The sequence below is a fragment of the Mobula hypostoma genome, chromosome 3 (assembly GCF_963921235.1).
Source record: "Mobula hypostoma chromosome 3, sMobHyp1.1, whole genome shotgun sequence".
In the NCBI taxonomy this organism is placed as follows: domain Eukaryota; kingdom Metazoa; phylum Chordata; class Chondrichthyes; order Myliobatiformes; family Myliobatidae; genus Mobula; species Mobula hypostoma.
The window spans coordinates 223,243,200-223,260,558 of NC_086099.1; positions in this window are offsets into that span (position 1 = coordinate 223,243,200).

Here is a 17,359-nt window from a genome sequence, read left to right on the forward strand (position 1 = left end):
GTTGATATATATATTTGAGATAATTCTTGTATTTATGTTCCTTTTAAATCAATAAAAAGATTAATAAAGAAAGAAAAAAGAAACTTCTAGCCTTTGTTCATTATAGAATTGTAGACCACTGCAGCTCAGAAACAGGCCATTTGGCCCATCTAGTCCATGCCTCACCATTAATCTGCTTTGAACCATTGACCATAGCCCTCCATATCCCTCCCAACCATGTACTTACCCAAATTCTTCTAAAACGTTGAAATCAAATCCACATCCACCACTTGTGTTGGTAACTCATTTCACCTTCTGGGTGAAGAAGTTTCTCCTCATGTTCCCCTTCAACATTTCACCTTTCATCCATGACCTCTTGTCGCAGTCTCACCCAACCTCAGTGGAAAAAGCCGGCTTGCATTTACCCTATCTATACCCCTCATAATTTTGTATATCTCTATCAAATCTCCTCTCAGTCTTCTACACTCCCGAGAATAAAGGCTTAACCTGTTCAAGCTTTCCCTACAAATCAGGTCCTCAAGTCCCAGCAACATCCTTGTAATTTTTCTCTGTGCTCTTTCACTCTTATTTACATCTTTCCTGGAGGCAGATGACCAAAACTGCACACAATACTCCAAATCGGGCCTCACCAGCGTCTTATACAACTCCAACACAACATCTCATCTCCTGTACTTGGTGCTCTAAGTTATGAAGGCCAATGTGCCAAAAGCTCTCTTTATGACCCTATTTCCTTGTGACGCCACTTTCAATGAATTATGTACTGTACCTGTATTCCCAGATTCATCTGTTCTACCACACTCCTCAGTGCACTATGTAAAACCTACCCTGGTTGGTCCAAAGTGCAAAACCTCACATTTGTCTGCATTAAATCCTATCTGCCATTTTTCAGCCCATTTTTCCAGCTGATGCAGATCCTGCTGAAAGCCTTCCCCGCTGTCCACTACACCCCCAATCTTGGTGTCATCCATTAAGTTGCTGATCCAGTGAACCATATTATCATCCGGATCATTGATATAGATGTCAGACAACGACCCAGCACCGATCTCTGTGGAACTCCACTAGTCACAGGCCTCCAACTCGTCTGCCAGGCCAACCTCATGTCTTCTTTCAGCACTCCTGATTTCCTTCGTAAGTGATCTCTTGCATCTCTCATACTCCTCAAACCTCATTTGTTCCTGTCTTAACCAGGCCTCAATATCTCTCTTAAACCAGGGTTCCTTTGATCTGTCATCCTTGCTTCCTATTCTGACAGGAACATACAAACTCCACTCTCAAAATTTCACTTTGGAAGGCTTCCCACTTTGCAAGTACACCAGAAAACAGCCAGTCCCAGTCCACACTTGCCGGACCCAGATCCTTTCTGACAGCATCAGAATAGGCCTTTCTCCGATTTATTAGAATCTCAACCGAGGACCAGACCTTTCTTTTCCATAATTACATTGAAACAAGTGGCTTTATGATCGCTAGGTGTAAAGTGTTCCCCGACACAAACTCTGTCACCTGCCCTGTCTCATTCCTTAACAGGAGATCCAGTATCGCTCTCTCTCTAGTTGGGACTGCAAAAGATTCAAAGAATGTATAAATTATACAGCCTTGAGATCTGTCTGCTTACAGGCAGCAAGAAACCCAAAAGAAGCCAATTATAAAAAATGAAAGACCAACCTTGAATGTGCAGAGAAAGAGAGAAAAAAAAACACAATCATGCAAAGAACAGAAGCATGCATTTGGTATTCCGAACCAAATTGAGTCCCTGGATCCGAATCCCCGGGGTCTTAAAGTCAAATCTGAATAAAACTCGGGAGACCAGCTTCTTATAGTTACATCAGTTTATCGCGCACCCTCCTGCAGGAGTTTGAGACCCAGTTGTCGAAGGGAAGGCACGTAAGTACTGCCACCATCTGACAAGTGGGCTCCTTCTCTCTAGTTACGGCCGTATATTTATACATAGTAAGCCCCATACATTACTGTTGCAAGATGTCATTAGGACTGGTACACCCACCAAGTCTGCTGGTGCAAAGCTTAATTACTTGGATAAGAGAGTCTGTTAAATCAAGGTTTAATTACAAATGGATGTACTGTCCAGTCCTTATCAGTTATTCCCTTTGGAAGGCCCTGACTTAATTACAGACAGATGTTCATTCCTATCCTTATCAGTGAGTCCTCCTCCCTCCCTACTCAAACGAGGGTACAATGTATAATGTCTCTCTCTCTGCATACCAAAGGCGAACTGGTAGTGAGCCTGTCTTAGCTAACTGCTGAAGACAGAGTTTACTTCAGTCCAAAAATTCCTATTCAGTCCCAATTATTCTTTTAGCCAGAGGTTACATAGGTTCAAAATGATTTTTTAAAAAAATATCCTCAATTCCTCAGGAGTAGGCCCAAAGCCTCAGTGTCAGTTCATCATATTAGCCAGGCAAATCATCACAAAGCTTGCAGACACGAAGTACAGCAGCCGGGGGCAGTCCCACAGTCCCAGCGCCATAGAGAGTGAATATTGCGGGAGGGTGAGTGAAATCGGCCTGACCCTCGCCTCTGGTCCCAACACCCTGCCTCTCCAGTCTATCTGGGCTGGTGTTAAATCATCCAGACACTGGGTCGTGCCTTGCATGAGGACCTGGGCCCTGGTATGCTCTGGGTCCAGTTCTCGCCGCCCAGCCCGAAGCCATTCTCCACCTCGCCAAGCAGCTTCTATGTACTGATTAAGGAAAGAGTCCCGAACGTGTTTGAAAAGCACTTTATTCTGCATTCTGTTATTGTTTTACCCTATTCCAGCTCAATGCTGTGTGTAGTGATCCGATCTGTGTATGCAAGACAAGCTTTTCACTCTATCTCAGTAAGTTGACAGTGGATGTTGCATCTCACTGTCAAAGCGAGTGCACAAATCAGCACAGGACGATATGGAGAGCAATCTGTAACCCACGTAGCAGGCTGTTCCTTCCACACGTCTGATGGACCCAAAGGAACAGCAGAGACCGAAACAGTTTGGTACCAGCGGCATCACAACAGTGTGGTACATTTCGTACACATGACGATAATGAACCAATTCCAATATCAGAATCAGCTTTATTATCCCTGACATATGTTGTGAAATTTGTTGTTTTGCGGCAGCAGTGCATTGCAAGGGCTAAAAATCACTCTAAATTCCAACATATCGAAGTAGTGTAAATAAATGAACCACGAGGTGTGATCAGGTGTGCGGATGACACGACAGTGGTTGGCCTTATCAAGAACGATGATAAGACGGAGTATAGAGAGGAAGTGGAGGGACTGGTGGATTGGCGTGAGAAGAACAACCTAAGCCTGAACGTGGAGAAGAAAAAGGGAATCTTTGTGGAATTCAGGAAGGTGCAGGCGAACGAACCATCCCCCTCTGTTAATACATGGTTCCTCCATAGGGAGAGTTAACTGCACCAGTATCCTGGGCATTCACATCACAAATGACCTCACCTGGTCGCTTAATATCACCCCCTGAACAAGAAGGCACAGCAGCCACCACTTCATAAGAAGATTCAGGCAAGCAACATTTCCCCCCGCCTCCCCTCCCCCATCTTAACTGTGTTTTACAAGAAAGTTGGTGACTCACCCTGACACGTTGCACCTCCCTGTGGTACGATAGCAGCAAAGCATCGGACCAGAAGACCCAGCAAAGGTGAGGACGGCTGAGAGGATCACAGGGGTCTCCCTACCGTCCACTGTGGACATTAATCAGGAGTGCTGCGTACGCAGGGCCCTTAGTATTATTAAGGTTCCCACCCATCCATCCCACTTTCTCCCATCAGGCAGGAGACTCCGAGGCATAAAAACAAGGACAGTCAGGATGAGAAACAGTTTCTTCCCCCAGGCCATTAGGCTTCTGAACTCTCTCATTGTATTCAGTGTGCCACTGGTTAATCTGTTCCATACCTTACAATATTTAATATTAGTGCACTTCAGTTTGTTATTTATGTGTGATTCATCTGTAGATTTTATCCTACCTTCATAAGTTTTCATGTGTTATGTGTGATGTGTGTATTACTGTGCTTTACACCCCAGTTCAAAGAATTATGTCTCATTTCTACATACATTATTTGGTTATATACAGTGCCTATAAAAATATGCAGATCCCTTGGAAGTTTTCATGTCTTATTGTTTTACAACATTGAGTCACAGTGGATTTAATTTGGCTTTCTTGACATGACCAACAGAAAAATACTCTTTTGGGTCAAAGTGAAAACAGATCTCTACAAAGTGATTTAAATTAATGACAAATATAAAACACAAAATAATTGATTGCAGAATTACTCACCCCCTTCAAGTCAGTATTTAGTAGATACACCTTAGGCAGCAATTACAGCTTTGAGTCTGTGAGCATAGGTCTCTATCAACTTTTGCACATTTGGACACTGTAATCTTTTCCCCATTCTTCTTTACAAAACTGCTCAAGCTCTGTCAGATTGCATGGGGATCATGAATGAACAGCCCTTTCCAAGTCCAGACACAAATTCCAATTGGATTGAGGTCTGGACTCTGACTTGGTCACTCCAGGATGTGAACTTTGTTGTTTTTAAGCCATTCCTGTGTAGCTTTGGCTTTATGCTTGGGGTCTTTGTCTTGCTTGAAAACAAATCTTCCAAGTCGTAGTTCTCTTGCAGACTGCATCCAGGATTTCCCTGCATTTTACTGCATTCATTTCACCCTCTACCTTTACAAGCCTTCCAGGGCCTGCTGCAGTGAAGCATCCCCACAGCATGATGCAGCCACCACCATGCTTCACGGTAGAGATGGTGTGTTTTGATGATGTGCAGTGTTTGGCTTATTGCAAATATAGTGTTTAGTCTGATGGCCAAAAAGCTCAATTTTGGTTTCATCAGACCATAGAACTTTCTTCCAGCTGACTTCAGAGTCCCTCACTTGCCTTCTGGCAAACTCGAGCTGAGATTTCATGTGAGTTTTTTTCAACAGTGGCTTTCTCTTTGCCACTCTCCCATAAAGCTGCCCCTGGTGAAGCACCCGGGCAACAGTTGTTGTATACGCAGTCTCTCCCATCTCAGTGACTGAAGCTTGTAACTCCTCCAGAGCTGTCATAGGTCTTCTGGAGGTCTCCCTCACTCGTCCCCTTCTTGCACGGTCACTCAGTTTTTGAGGATGACCTGCTCAAGGCAGATTTACAACTGCGTCATATTCTTTCCATTCCTTGACGATTGAGAACTGTACTCCAAGGGATATTCAGTGACTTGGAAATCTTCTTGTATCCATCTCCTGACTTGTGCTTTTCAATAACCTTTTTGCGGAGTTGTTTGGAGTGTTGCTTTGTTTTCGTGGTGTAGTTTTTGCCAGAATACTGATTCACCATCAGTTGGACCTTCCAGATACAGGTGTATTGTTACTACAATCAGTTGAAACACCTTGACTGCACACGGTGATCTCCATTTAACTAATTATGTGGCTTCTAAAACCAACTGGCTGCACCAGTGATGATTTGGTGTGTCATATTAAATGGAATGAATGCTTATGCAATCAATTATTTTATGTTTTATATTTGGAGTTAATTTAGATCACTTTGTAGAGATCTGTTTTCACTTTGACACAAAAGAATCTTTTTCTGTTGATCAGTGTCAAAGGCCAAGTTAAATCCACTGAGGTTCAATGTTGTAAAACAATAAAACATGAACACATCTGGGGGAACAACAGCTATTTGCAATATAATGAAAGAAGGAACACTGTTCAGTTTTCAAATGCTCAAAGAGAAACATTTATTAGAAAAACAAGACTTTTATCGGTATTTACAGATGCGACAGTATGTTAATAGGATGGTTAAAAATGTAACCAAGGCAAGTACGTGTCTGATAGAGCTATTTAGAAAAGCATATAATTCAGACAACGGTAGTAGAATAATTTCAAGCGTGTATAAGGGTTTGTCAAATCTTAAAACACGTTCGACTTCATACATTAAAACAAAGTGGGAGAAGGAAGGAGGGATAATAATATCTGAGGAAGACTGGACATTAATATGGAGGTATCAATGGAAGCGTACCAGTTCACAGAAATGGAGAGAGTTTGGATGGAAAAACCTGATAAGATGTTTTAGTACACCCTCTCAGAAATCCCATTATGATAGTAACCGCCCCGTTTGCTGGAGAAATTGTGGAAATCAAAATGCAAACCATTATCATATTTTCTGGGAATGCCCTGTTATCAAAGACTGTTGGAGTGGGATACACAATGCCCTACAAGACATCTTTAAATGTGAAATACCCTTACAGAGTAAGACCATATCTTTTGGGTATATACCTCAAAAATGGTTGAAAAGAGATAAATATTTAATGAATGTACTGCTGGTGGCTGGTAAAAAGACCCTTACCGGGAAATGTTTATCACAGGAGAGCCCAACTTTAAATGTATGGATGGAAATTACAATGGACATTTACAAAATGGAGAAGATAACAGCATCTGTTAATCATAAATTAGAACAATTTTATTCATACTGGAAAAATGGTTTCACTACATAACACCTTATAGGCCTGATTTTATTCTCACAAGTCAATGAATATGTTGTAAAAAAAAAATCACTCCCAACTCTGTACATAGTTTTCTTTTTTCGATTGTTCTTTCTCTCCTCTCCTTTCTGTAAGTGTATACCTCAGATAAATATTATGTGGAGATCTGTGACAAATATGATTATATGATATATGTAAGACCATAAGACCATAAGACAAAGGAACAGAAATAGGCCATTCGGCCCATCGAGTCTGCTCCGCCATTTTATCATGAACTGATCCATTCTCCCATTTAGTCCCACTGCCCCACCTTCTCACCACAACCTTTGATGCCCTGGCTACTCAGATACCTATCAATCTCTGCCTTAAATACACCCAATGACTTGGCCTCCACTGCTGCCCGTGGCAACGAATTCCATAGATTCACCACCCTCTGGCTAAAAAAATTTCTTTGCATCACTGTTCTGAATGGGTACCCTTCAATCCTTAAGTCATGCCCTCTCGTACTAGACTCCCCCATCATGGGAAACAACTTTGCCACATCCACTCTGTCCATGCCTTTCAACATTCGAAATGTTTCTATGAGGTCTCCCCTCATTCTTCTAAACTCCAAGGAATACAGTCCAAGAGCGGACAAACGTTCCTCATATGTTAACCCTCTCATTCCCGGAATCATTCTAGTGAATCTTCTCTGTACCCTCTCCAATGTCAGCACATCCTTTCTTAAATAAGGAGACCAAAACTGCCCACTGTAAGCTTTTAAAAACTTCCCAATCCTCTGTCTTCCCACTAATTTTTGCTTCCTTGTATGCCCTCTCCTTTGCTTTAACTTTGGCTTTGACTTCTCTTGTCAACCACAGTTGCATCCTTTTTCCATTCGAAAATTTCTTCTTTTTTGGAACATGTCTGTCTTGCACCTTCCTCACTTCTCACATAAACTCCAGCCACTGCTGCTCTGCTGTCTTTCCCGCCAGTGTCCCTTTCCAGTCAACTTTGACCAGTTCCTCTCTCATGCCACTGTAATTTCCTTTACTCCACTGAAATACTGACACATTGGATTTCGGCTTCTCTTTTTCAAATTTCACAGTGAACTCAATCATGTTATGATCACTGCCTCTTAAGGGTTCCTTCACCTCAATCTCTCTAATCACCTCTGGTTCATTACACAATACCCAATCCAGTACAGCCGATCCCCTAGTGGGCTCAACAACAAGCTGTTCTAAAAAGCCATCTCGCAGACTTTCTACAAATTCTCTCTCTTGAGATCCAGTGCTGACCTGATTTTCCCAATCCACTCGCATGTTAAAATTCCCCACAATTATCATAACACTGCCCTTCTGACAAGCCTTTTCTATTTCCTGTTGTAATTTGTAGTCCACGTCACTGCAGCTGTTTGGAGGCCTATAAATAACTGCCATCAGGGTCCTTTTACCCCTGCGATTTCTTAGCTCAACCCATAAAGATTCTGCGCCTTCCGATCCTATATCACCTCTTTCTAATGATTTAATATCATTTCTTACCAATAAAGCCACGTCTCCCCCTCTGCCTACCTTCCTATCCTTCCGATACACCGTGTATCCTTGGACATTCAGCTCCCAGAGACATGCATCCTTTAGCCAGGTCTCAGTGATGACCACAATCTCATACCTGCCAGTCTGTAGCTGTGCGACAAGATCATCCATTCCTTATGCTGCGTGCATTTAAGTATAACACCTTAAGACCAGTATTTGGTACTTTTCGCTTTGATTTCACTGTAACTTTATTTCACTGCAACTCATCCCAATGGCTACAAATTTGCCCCATCACCTGCCTGTCTTTCCTGACATCTTTACTGCTTTATTACTGTACATACGTATGTACAGTATCTGAAATACATCTTCTGGAAATGTTTGTTTGATGATGAAATTCGATAAAAAATAAATTACAAAAGAAACCCGAAAACATCCAGGATGGGGGGGTTGTATATTTTTTATAGGCACTGTATGTTATATACATGGATACACTTAAATTACAATAAACTTGACTTCATGGGTTTGTGGTCAGTTCAGCTAACTTATATTTGTATTTTTTTGCGGCAGCAGTACCACACAAAAACATTAAAAAAACGATAGTTTATATTCAATAAGTAAATGGGACAAAGCCTTCAGCCTTGAGGGAGTTAGATAAGGCCCTTGTGGCTAAAGGGATCAGGGGGTATGGAGGGAAGGCTGCTACAGGGTTCTGAGTTGGATGATCAGCCATGATCATACTGAATGGCAGTGCAGGCTCGAAGGGCTGAATGGCCTACTCCTGCACCTATTTTCTATATTCTATGTTTCTATGTCTGAGTTAATTCATTGGCTGCTATGTGTTGACAGAGGCTCCTAGTGACTCAAGTCCTGTGTCTCTTCATGAAGCACCTTCAATTACTCCAAAAGACTGAGGTTTGGTAAAATACTGAAAGGCTTTTATTCGCTGTACAATACGACCTCCACAGTGAGTGTCTGCCCCTGGACTGAGGGGGAGGGGCAAGGCGAACACCTTTATACAGGACACTGTGGGAGGAGCCACAGGGGCAGTCAGCAGAGGGGTGTGCCCAGACAGGTAACCCAGTTACAACATATATACATGGTTTACCACACTTCAGACCCAGGGTAACCTTTTATTGGGGGGGGGGGAACAGCTCAAACTGGCCAAATACTTCACACAACAGAACTCAAATCACCGAACAGCACAGTGCAGGAAGAGGCCTTCAGCCCACATTATCTGTGCTGAACACAATACATATTCTTGAAGCAACAGCTGGTTCTTTCAGCTGTAATGCTGGTTATGTGGGGTGAAAAGGGTCTCAGCCTGAAATGTTGACTCCTGCTGAGTTCCTCCAGTATTTTGTGTGTGCTGTTATTTAGAGAGAGAGAGAAGGAACTCGGCCTGTTTGTTTGGAGTGAGCGATGTGCTGCACATCCACAGGTCGCCAGCAGGTGGTGATGTTTCCCCAAGAAGGGCAGGTCCTGCAGCCAAAGCCGGACTCTGGGCAGAACTTCACTCAAGTTGCTGGAGGAACTCAGCAGGTCAGTCTGAGTCAGCATCCATGGAAATGAATAAACAGTCGACGTTTTGGGCCAAGAACCTTCCTCAGGACTGGAAAGGGAGGGGGAAGAAAGCAAAATGAGAAGGTGGGGGAGGGGAAGGTGATAGGTGAGCCCAGGTGAGGGGAAAGGTGGGTGGATGGTAGGGGAGGGGAGAAGAGGCTGGGAAGTGATAGGTCGACGTGGTAAGGAGCTGGGAGAGCAGGAATCTGACTGGAGAGGAGAGTGGACCATGGAGAAAGAGGAGGAGGAGGGGCACCAAGGGGCGGCTTCTGATGCCACAAAACAGCAAATTTCACGACATGATGATAAACCTGATTCTGGTTTGGGGCAGGTGAGGAGAAGAGAAGAGGTGAGAGGATAACTGGGAATGGAGGAAAAAAGGATGGGGGAGAAGTTAGAGAAATCGATGCTCACGCCATCAGGTTGGAGGCTACCCAGATGGAACATGAGGTGTTGCTCCTCGGCCTGAGAGTGGCCTCATCGTGGCAGTCGAGGAGGTCGTGGACCGACATGTCAGAATGGGAATGGGAAGTCAGATTAAATGGGTGGCCACTGGGAGATCCTCCCTTCTCAGGTAGACGGAGTGAGGGTGCTTGACGAAGCTGTTTCCCAGTCTGTGTCAGTCTCACCGATGTGGAGGAGGAACTTGGTGGATCGAATGGCTTTGGCGGAGGCACAGGGATGGCCCATGACTTGAGGTGACACCCTGCAGTGGTGTGTGTGTATACGCGCGCACGTGTGCGTGTGTGGGTGTGTGAGCGCGCGTGTGTGGGTGTGTGAGCGCGCGTGTGTGGGTGTGTGACCGTGTGTGTGTGTGTGTGTGTGTGTGTGTGTGTGTGTATACGCGCGCACGTGTGCGTGTGTGGGTGTGTGAGCGCGCGTGTGTGTGTGTGTGAGCGTGTGTGTGTGCGTGTGTGTGTGTGCGTGTGTGTGTGTGACCGTGTGTGTGTGTGTGTATACGCGCGCACGTGTGCGTGCATGTGGGTGTGTGAGCGTGTGTGTGTGTGTATACGCGCGCACGTGTGCGTGTGTGGGTGTGTGAGCGTGTGTGTGTGTGTGTGTGTGCGTGTGTGTGTGTGCGTGTGTGTGTGTGACCGTGTGTGTGTGTGTGTATACGCGCGCACGTGTGCGTGCATGTGGGTGTGTGAGCGTGTGTGTGTGTGTATACGCGCGCACGTGTGCGTGTGTGGGTGTGTGAGCGCGTGTGTGTGTGTGTGAGCGTGTGTGTGTGTCTGTGTGTGTGTGTGTGTGTGTGGTGCATTCTGTTCTGTCACAGTTCACAGGTGTAAACGGGATGGTATCCAAGTCCCTCCACAGTGAGCTGGGACGGTCTCCCAGGTTCTGGCTTGAGAGGTGTAAGTGGTTTTAATGACGTGACAGGCCTGTCTGTTTCAACACACAGCGTATTGTAATGAGCCACAGGTCCAGTGTTTCACTTTCATCCCACTTTATTAGGTACACCTGGAAACTTGTTCATTAGAATCATAGAACCATAGAACATTACAGCACAGAAACAGGCCTTTTGGCCCTTCTTGGCTGTGCTGAACCATTTTTCTGCCTAGTCCTACTGACCTGCACCTGGACCATATCCCTCCATACACCTCTCATCCATGTACCTGTCCAAGTTTTTCTTAAATGTTAAAAGTGAGCCCTCATTTACCACTTCATCTGGCAGCTCATTCCACACTCCCACCACTCTCTATGTGAAGAAGCCCCCCACTAATGTTCCCTTTAAACTTTTCCCCCCTCACCCTTAACCCATGTCCTCTGGTTTTTTCTCCCCTTGCCTCAGTGGAAAAAGCCTGCTTGCATTCACTCTATCTATGCCCATCATAATTTTATATACCTCTATCGAATCTCCCCTCATTCTTCTACGCTCCAGGGAATAAAGTCCTAACCTATTCAACCTTTCTCTGTAACTCAGTTTCTCAAGTCCTGGCAACATCCTTGTAAACCTTCTCTGCACTCTTTCAACCTTATTAATATCCTTCGTGTAATTTGGTGCCCAAAACTGTACACAATACTCCAAATTCGGCCTCACCAATGCCTTACACAACCTCACCATAACATTCCAACTCTTATACTCAATACTTTGATTAATAAAGGCCAATGTACCAAAAGCTCTCTTTACGATCCTATCTACCTGTGACGCTACTTTTAGGGAATTTTGTATCTGTATTCCCAGATCCCTATGTTCTCCTGCACTCCTCAGTGCCTTACCATTAACCCTGTATGTTCTACCTTGGTTTGTCCTTCCAACGTGCAATACCTCACACTTGTCAGTATTAAACTCCATCTGCCATTTTTCAGCCCATTTTTCCAGCTGGTCCAAGTCCCTCTGCAGGCTCTGAAAACCTTCCTCACTGTCCACTACACCTCCAATCTTTGTATCATCAGCAAATTTGCTGATCCAACTTACCACATTATCATCCAGACCATTGATATAGATGACAAATAACAATGGACCCAGCACTGATCCCTGTGGCACACCACTAGTCACATTAATGCAAATGTCTAATCAGCTAATCCTGTGGCAGCTATTCAACACATAAGAGCACACAGACACGGCCAAGAGGCTCAGCCCAAACATCAGAATGGGGAAGAAATGTGACCCAAGTGACTTTGGCCGTGGAATGATTGCTGGTGCCAGATGGGGTGGTTTGAGTATCTCAGAAACTGCTGCTCTCCTGGGATTTTCACACACAACAGTCTCTAGAGTTTACAGAAAATGGTGTGAAAAACAAAAATAGTGAGTTCTGTGGGTGAAAATGCTTTGTTAATGAAAGACATTTGCATTAAAGTGTCTTGTTAATTGGTCCTGATGAAGGGTCTTGGCCCGAAACATAATTGTTTACTCTTTTCCATAGAAGCTACCTGGCCTGCTGAGTTCCTCCAGCATTTTGTGTGTGTTGCTTGGATTTCCAGCATCTGTAGATTTTCTCTTGTCTATTAATGAGAGAGGTCAGAGGAGAATGGCCAGACTGGTTCAGGCTGACAGGAAGGTGACAGTAACTCAAATAACCATGTGTTACAACAGTGGTGTGCAGAAGAGCATCTCTGAATGCACAACATATTGAACCTTGAATTGGACGGGCTACAGCAGCAGATGACCATGAACATACACTCAGTGGCCACTTTATTGTTACCTAATAAACTGGCCACTGACCGTACTGTATACTATCTGCCTGTTACGTGTTCAGACTGCCAAAGGGTCCTTGTCTCCACCCTTTGCCCTTCCCACCACTCCTCTATGGGCTGCCTTTTTGTTCAATGGTTATTCCCCCTCCCCACAGGCTAAGCCCACTGCACTGTGTGACTCTGCCAGTTCTGTTGCCGTACTTCTCTTTCCTCCATCAGGGACTTCTGAAAAGGTGGTGCCCCACGATCAGGGTAACACACGCAAAACACCGGAGGAACTCAGCAGGTCAGGCAGCGCCTGTGGAGGGGAATGAAGAGTAGAAGACCCTTCATCAGGGACCCCACCATCCAGGTCACGGTTTCTTCTCGATGCTGCTATCAGCCAGGAGGTCGAAGACTGTCAAGTTCAATAACAGCTTCTTCCCCACTGAACTGACCCGCTAAAACCTTAACATGACCTCACACAATATTTCCCTCCAAGTCTCCTCCACGATCTCCCTCAGCACAGGTGCACCAGGGGAGCTGGCTGCTTTGCCCCTGCAGAGCTCCAGTGCCATATTCGAGTCTGCTGATGACACTGCTGTTGTTGGCCAAGGATGGAACTGAAGCAGCATGTGGGAGAGAGACTGGAAACCTGGCTGAATGGTGCCACAGCAACAACCTCTCACTCAATGTCAGCAAGACCAACGTGATGATTACTGATTACAGGGGGAAGAAACCGGGGCTCCATGAACCAGGGGTCCTCGTTAGGGGATCGGAGGTGGAGAGGGTCAGTAACTTTAAACTCCCTAGCACAGGATCTGTCCAGTCCAGGGACCAGCACCTAGGTGCCATCAGAAAGAAGGCATAGCAGCACATAAACCATATAACCATATCCAATTACAGCACGGAAACAGGCCATCTCGGCCCTTCTAGTCCATGCCAAACTCTTACTCTCTCCTAGTCCCACTGACCTGCACTCAGCCCATAACCCTCCATTCCTTTCCTGTCCATATAGCTATCCAATTTTACTTTAAACGACAACATCGAACCTGCCTCAACCACTTCTGTTGGAAGCTCGTTCCACACAGCTACCACTCTCTGAGTAAAGAAGTTCCCCCTCATGTTACCTCTAAACTTTTGCCCTTTAACTCTCAACTCATGTCCTCTTGTTTGAATCTCCCCTACTCTCAATGGAAAAAGCCTATCCACGTCAACTCTATCTATCCCTCTCATAATTTTAAATTCCCCCCTCAACCTTCTACGTTCCAAAGAATAAAGGTCCAACTTGTTCAACCTTTCTCTGTAACTTAGGTGATGAAACCTAGGCAACATTCTAGTAAATCTTCTCTGTACTCTCTCTATTTTGTTGACATCTTTCCTATAATTCAGTGACCAGAACTGTACACAATACTCCAAATTTGGCCTCACCAATGCCTTGTACAATTTCAACATTACGTCCCAACTCCTATACTCAATGATCTGATTTATAAAGGCCAGCATACCAAAAGCTTTCTTCACCACCCTAGATCCCTCTGTTCTACTGCGTTCTTCAATGCCCTACCATTTACCATGTATGTCCTATTTTGATTAGTCCTACCAAAATGTAGCACCTCACATTTATCAGCATTAAACTCCATCTGCCATCTTTCAGCCCACTCTTCTAACTGGCCTAAATCTCTCTGCAAGCTTTGAAAACCTACTTCATTATCCACAACTCCACCTATCTTAGTATCATCTGCATACTTACTCATCAATTTACCACCCCATCATCCAGATCATTAATGTATATGACAAAGAACATTGGACCCAGTACAGATCCCTGAGGCACACCACTAGTCACCAGCCTCCAATCTGACAAACAGTTATCCACCACTACTCTCTGGTGTCTCCCATCCAGCCACTGCTGAATCCATTTTACTACTCAATATTAATATCTAATGATTGAACCTTCCTAACTAACCTTCTGTGTGGAACCTTGTCAAAGGCCTTACTGAAGTCCATATAGACAACATCCACCGCTTTACCCTCGTCAACTTTCCTAGTAACCTCTTCAAAAAATTCAATAAGATTTGTCAAACATGACCTTCCACGCACAAATCCATGTTGACTGTTCCTAATCCAGACCCTGTCTATCCAGATGATTATATATACCATCTCTAAGAATACTTTCCATCAATTTACCCACTACTGACGTCAAACTCACAGGCTGATAATTGCTAGGTTTACTCTTAGAACCCTTTTTAAACAATGGAACCACATGAGCAATACGCCAATCCTCCGGCACCATCCCCGTTTCAAATGACATTTGAAATATTTCTGTCAGAGCCCCTGCTATTTCCACACTAACTTCCCTCAAGGTCCTAGGGAATATCCTGTCAGGACCCGGAGTCTTATCCATTTTTATATTCCTTAAAAGCTCCAGTATTTCCTCTTCTTTAATCATCATAGTTTCCATAACTTCCCGACCTGTTTCCCTTACCTTACATAATTCAATATCCTTCTCCTTAGTGAAAATCGAAGAAAAGAAATTGTTCAAAATCTCCCCCATCTCTTTTGGCTCCGCACATAGCTGTCCACTCTGATTCTCTAAGGGACCCTACTCTACTCTTTACTTTCTCATCTCTACTTTCTTAGAAGTTTTTAAAGATTCAACATGTCACCTAAAATTTGGACAAACTTCTATAGAGGAGAACAGCCTGAACGGTTACATCCTGGCCTGGTATAGAAACACCAATTCCCAGGACCATAGAACCATAGAAACTACAGCACAGAAACAGGCCTTTTGGCCCTTCTTGGCTGTGCCGAACCATTTTCTGCCTAGTCCCACTGACCTGCACACGGACCATATCCCTCCATACATCTCCCATCCATGTATCTGTCCAATTTATTCTTAAATGTTAAAAAAGAACCCACATTTACCACCTCCTCTGGCAGCTCATTCCATAGTCCCACCACTCTCTGTGTGAAGAAGCCCCCCCTAATGTTCCCTTTAAACTTTTCCCCCCTCACACTTAACCCATGTCCTCTGGTTTTTTTCTCCCCTTGCCTCAGTGGAAAAAGCCTGCTTGCATTCACTCTATCTATACCCATCATAATTTTATATACCTCTATCAAATCTCCCCTCATTCTTCTACGCTCCAGGGAATAAAGTCCAGGGAATGGAAAGCCTCAGAGAAAATGGGGGATAAGCCCAGCCCATCACAGGCATACCTTTCCTACCATTTACATGGAACGCTCTCACAAGACAGCAGCGTCCATCTTCGAGGACCCCCACCATCTGGGCAATGCTCTCTTCTTGCTTCGACCAGGAGGAAATACAGGAGCCCTGGGCCCCACGCCACCAGGTTCAGGAACAGTTATTACCCCTCAACCGTCAGGCTCCTGAACCGGCGTGGATAACTTCACTCACCATTACTCTAAAGTGATTCTACAAAGCCAAGGACATTTATTTTTGTTACTCGTTTAGAGATACAGTGTTGATCAGGCTCTTCAGGCCCAACGAGCCGCACCATCCAGCAACCCACCGATTTAACCCTAGCCTAAGTCACAGGACAATTTACAATGACCAATTAACCTACTGACGTGTGTGCCTGTGGGAGGAAACCCATGCATTCCACGGGGGGAGTGTATAAACTCCTCACTGCAGCAGTGGGAATTGAACTCTGAACACTCTAAGCTGTAATGGTGTGGCGCTGACCACTATGCTTCTGTGGCGTCCTTCACCTTCACTGTCCAATAAAACTCTGATAATCCGCTGTCCGATTACTTGGGAATTCTGGTGGTTTTGTATCTGCTTCCTACTGTAGTCCCTAAGAGACTCACCAGGGTCTTGTTATCCACACATCCTTAAAACTTACCGGGTTCATTGGAAAATGCTCAGTTTCACAAATGCATGCATCGTTTGCTTCTGGGTTGCTCTTGTAATGGAACGTAAAGTTTGACTGGGCTGGGGGCAACACGTGATGGAAGTTTGGGGGTAGAACCCCACCCCCCCAATGGTGGAAATGCACCGTCCCTCCCACATCCAGTAACACCAGCCTTTGATACTATCTCCTCAGGAGGACTGAGGAGATATGACCGGGTCCTTCTGGAGACTGTGTGTGGGAGCTGGCTACTTGGCAGAACCAATCCACAGAGTATTTCTTCTCCCCTCTTCTCTCTCCTACCTTCCAGGGGAAATGCAGGAGCTCAAAAGCCTTGCGGAGAAGACTCAAGAACAGATTCTTCCCCACTCACCTCTTTCACATCCCCTTCCTGGTGATGTTGTCATGTCTTTGAAAACTTGACTCAACCTCAGTGAGACATACAAAATGCAGGAGGTGGCCATGGACCGACATGTTGAAATGGGAATATGAAGTAGAATAGAACTGGTGGTAAGGAAAATCCCTCCTTTCGTGGCAGACAGAGTGGAGGTGCTCAGCAAAGCTGTCTCCCAATCTACGTTGGGTCTCACTGATGTAGAGGAGGTGGCACTGAGAACACTGGATACAATAGACTACCCCGAAAGCCTCACAGGTGAAGTGTTGCCTTACATGGAAGGCCTGTTTGAGGCCCTGAATGGAGGTGAGGGAGGAGGTGAATGGGCAGGTGTAACATTTCTGTTGCTTGTAGGGATAAGTGCCGGGGAGATTAGTGGGGTGGGGCAAATGGACAAAGAAGTCATGGAAAGAGCAATCCCTGTGGAAAGGGGAG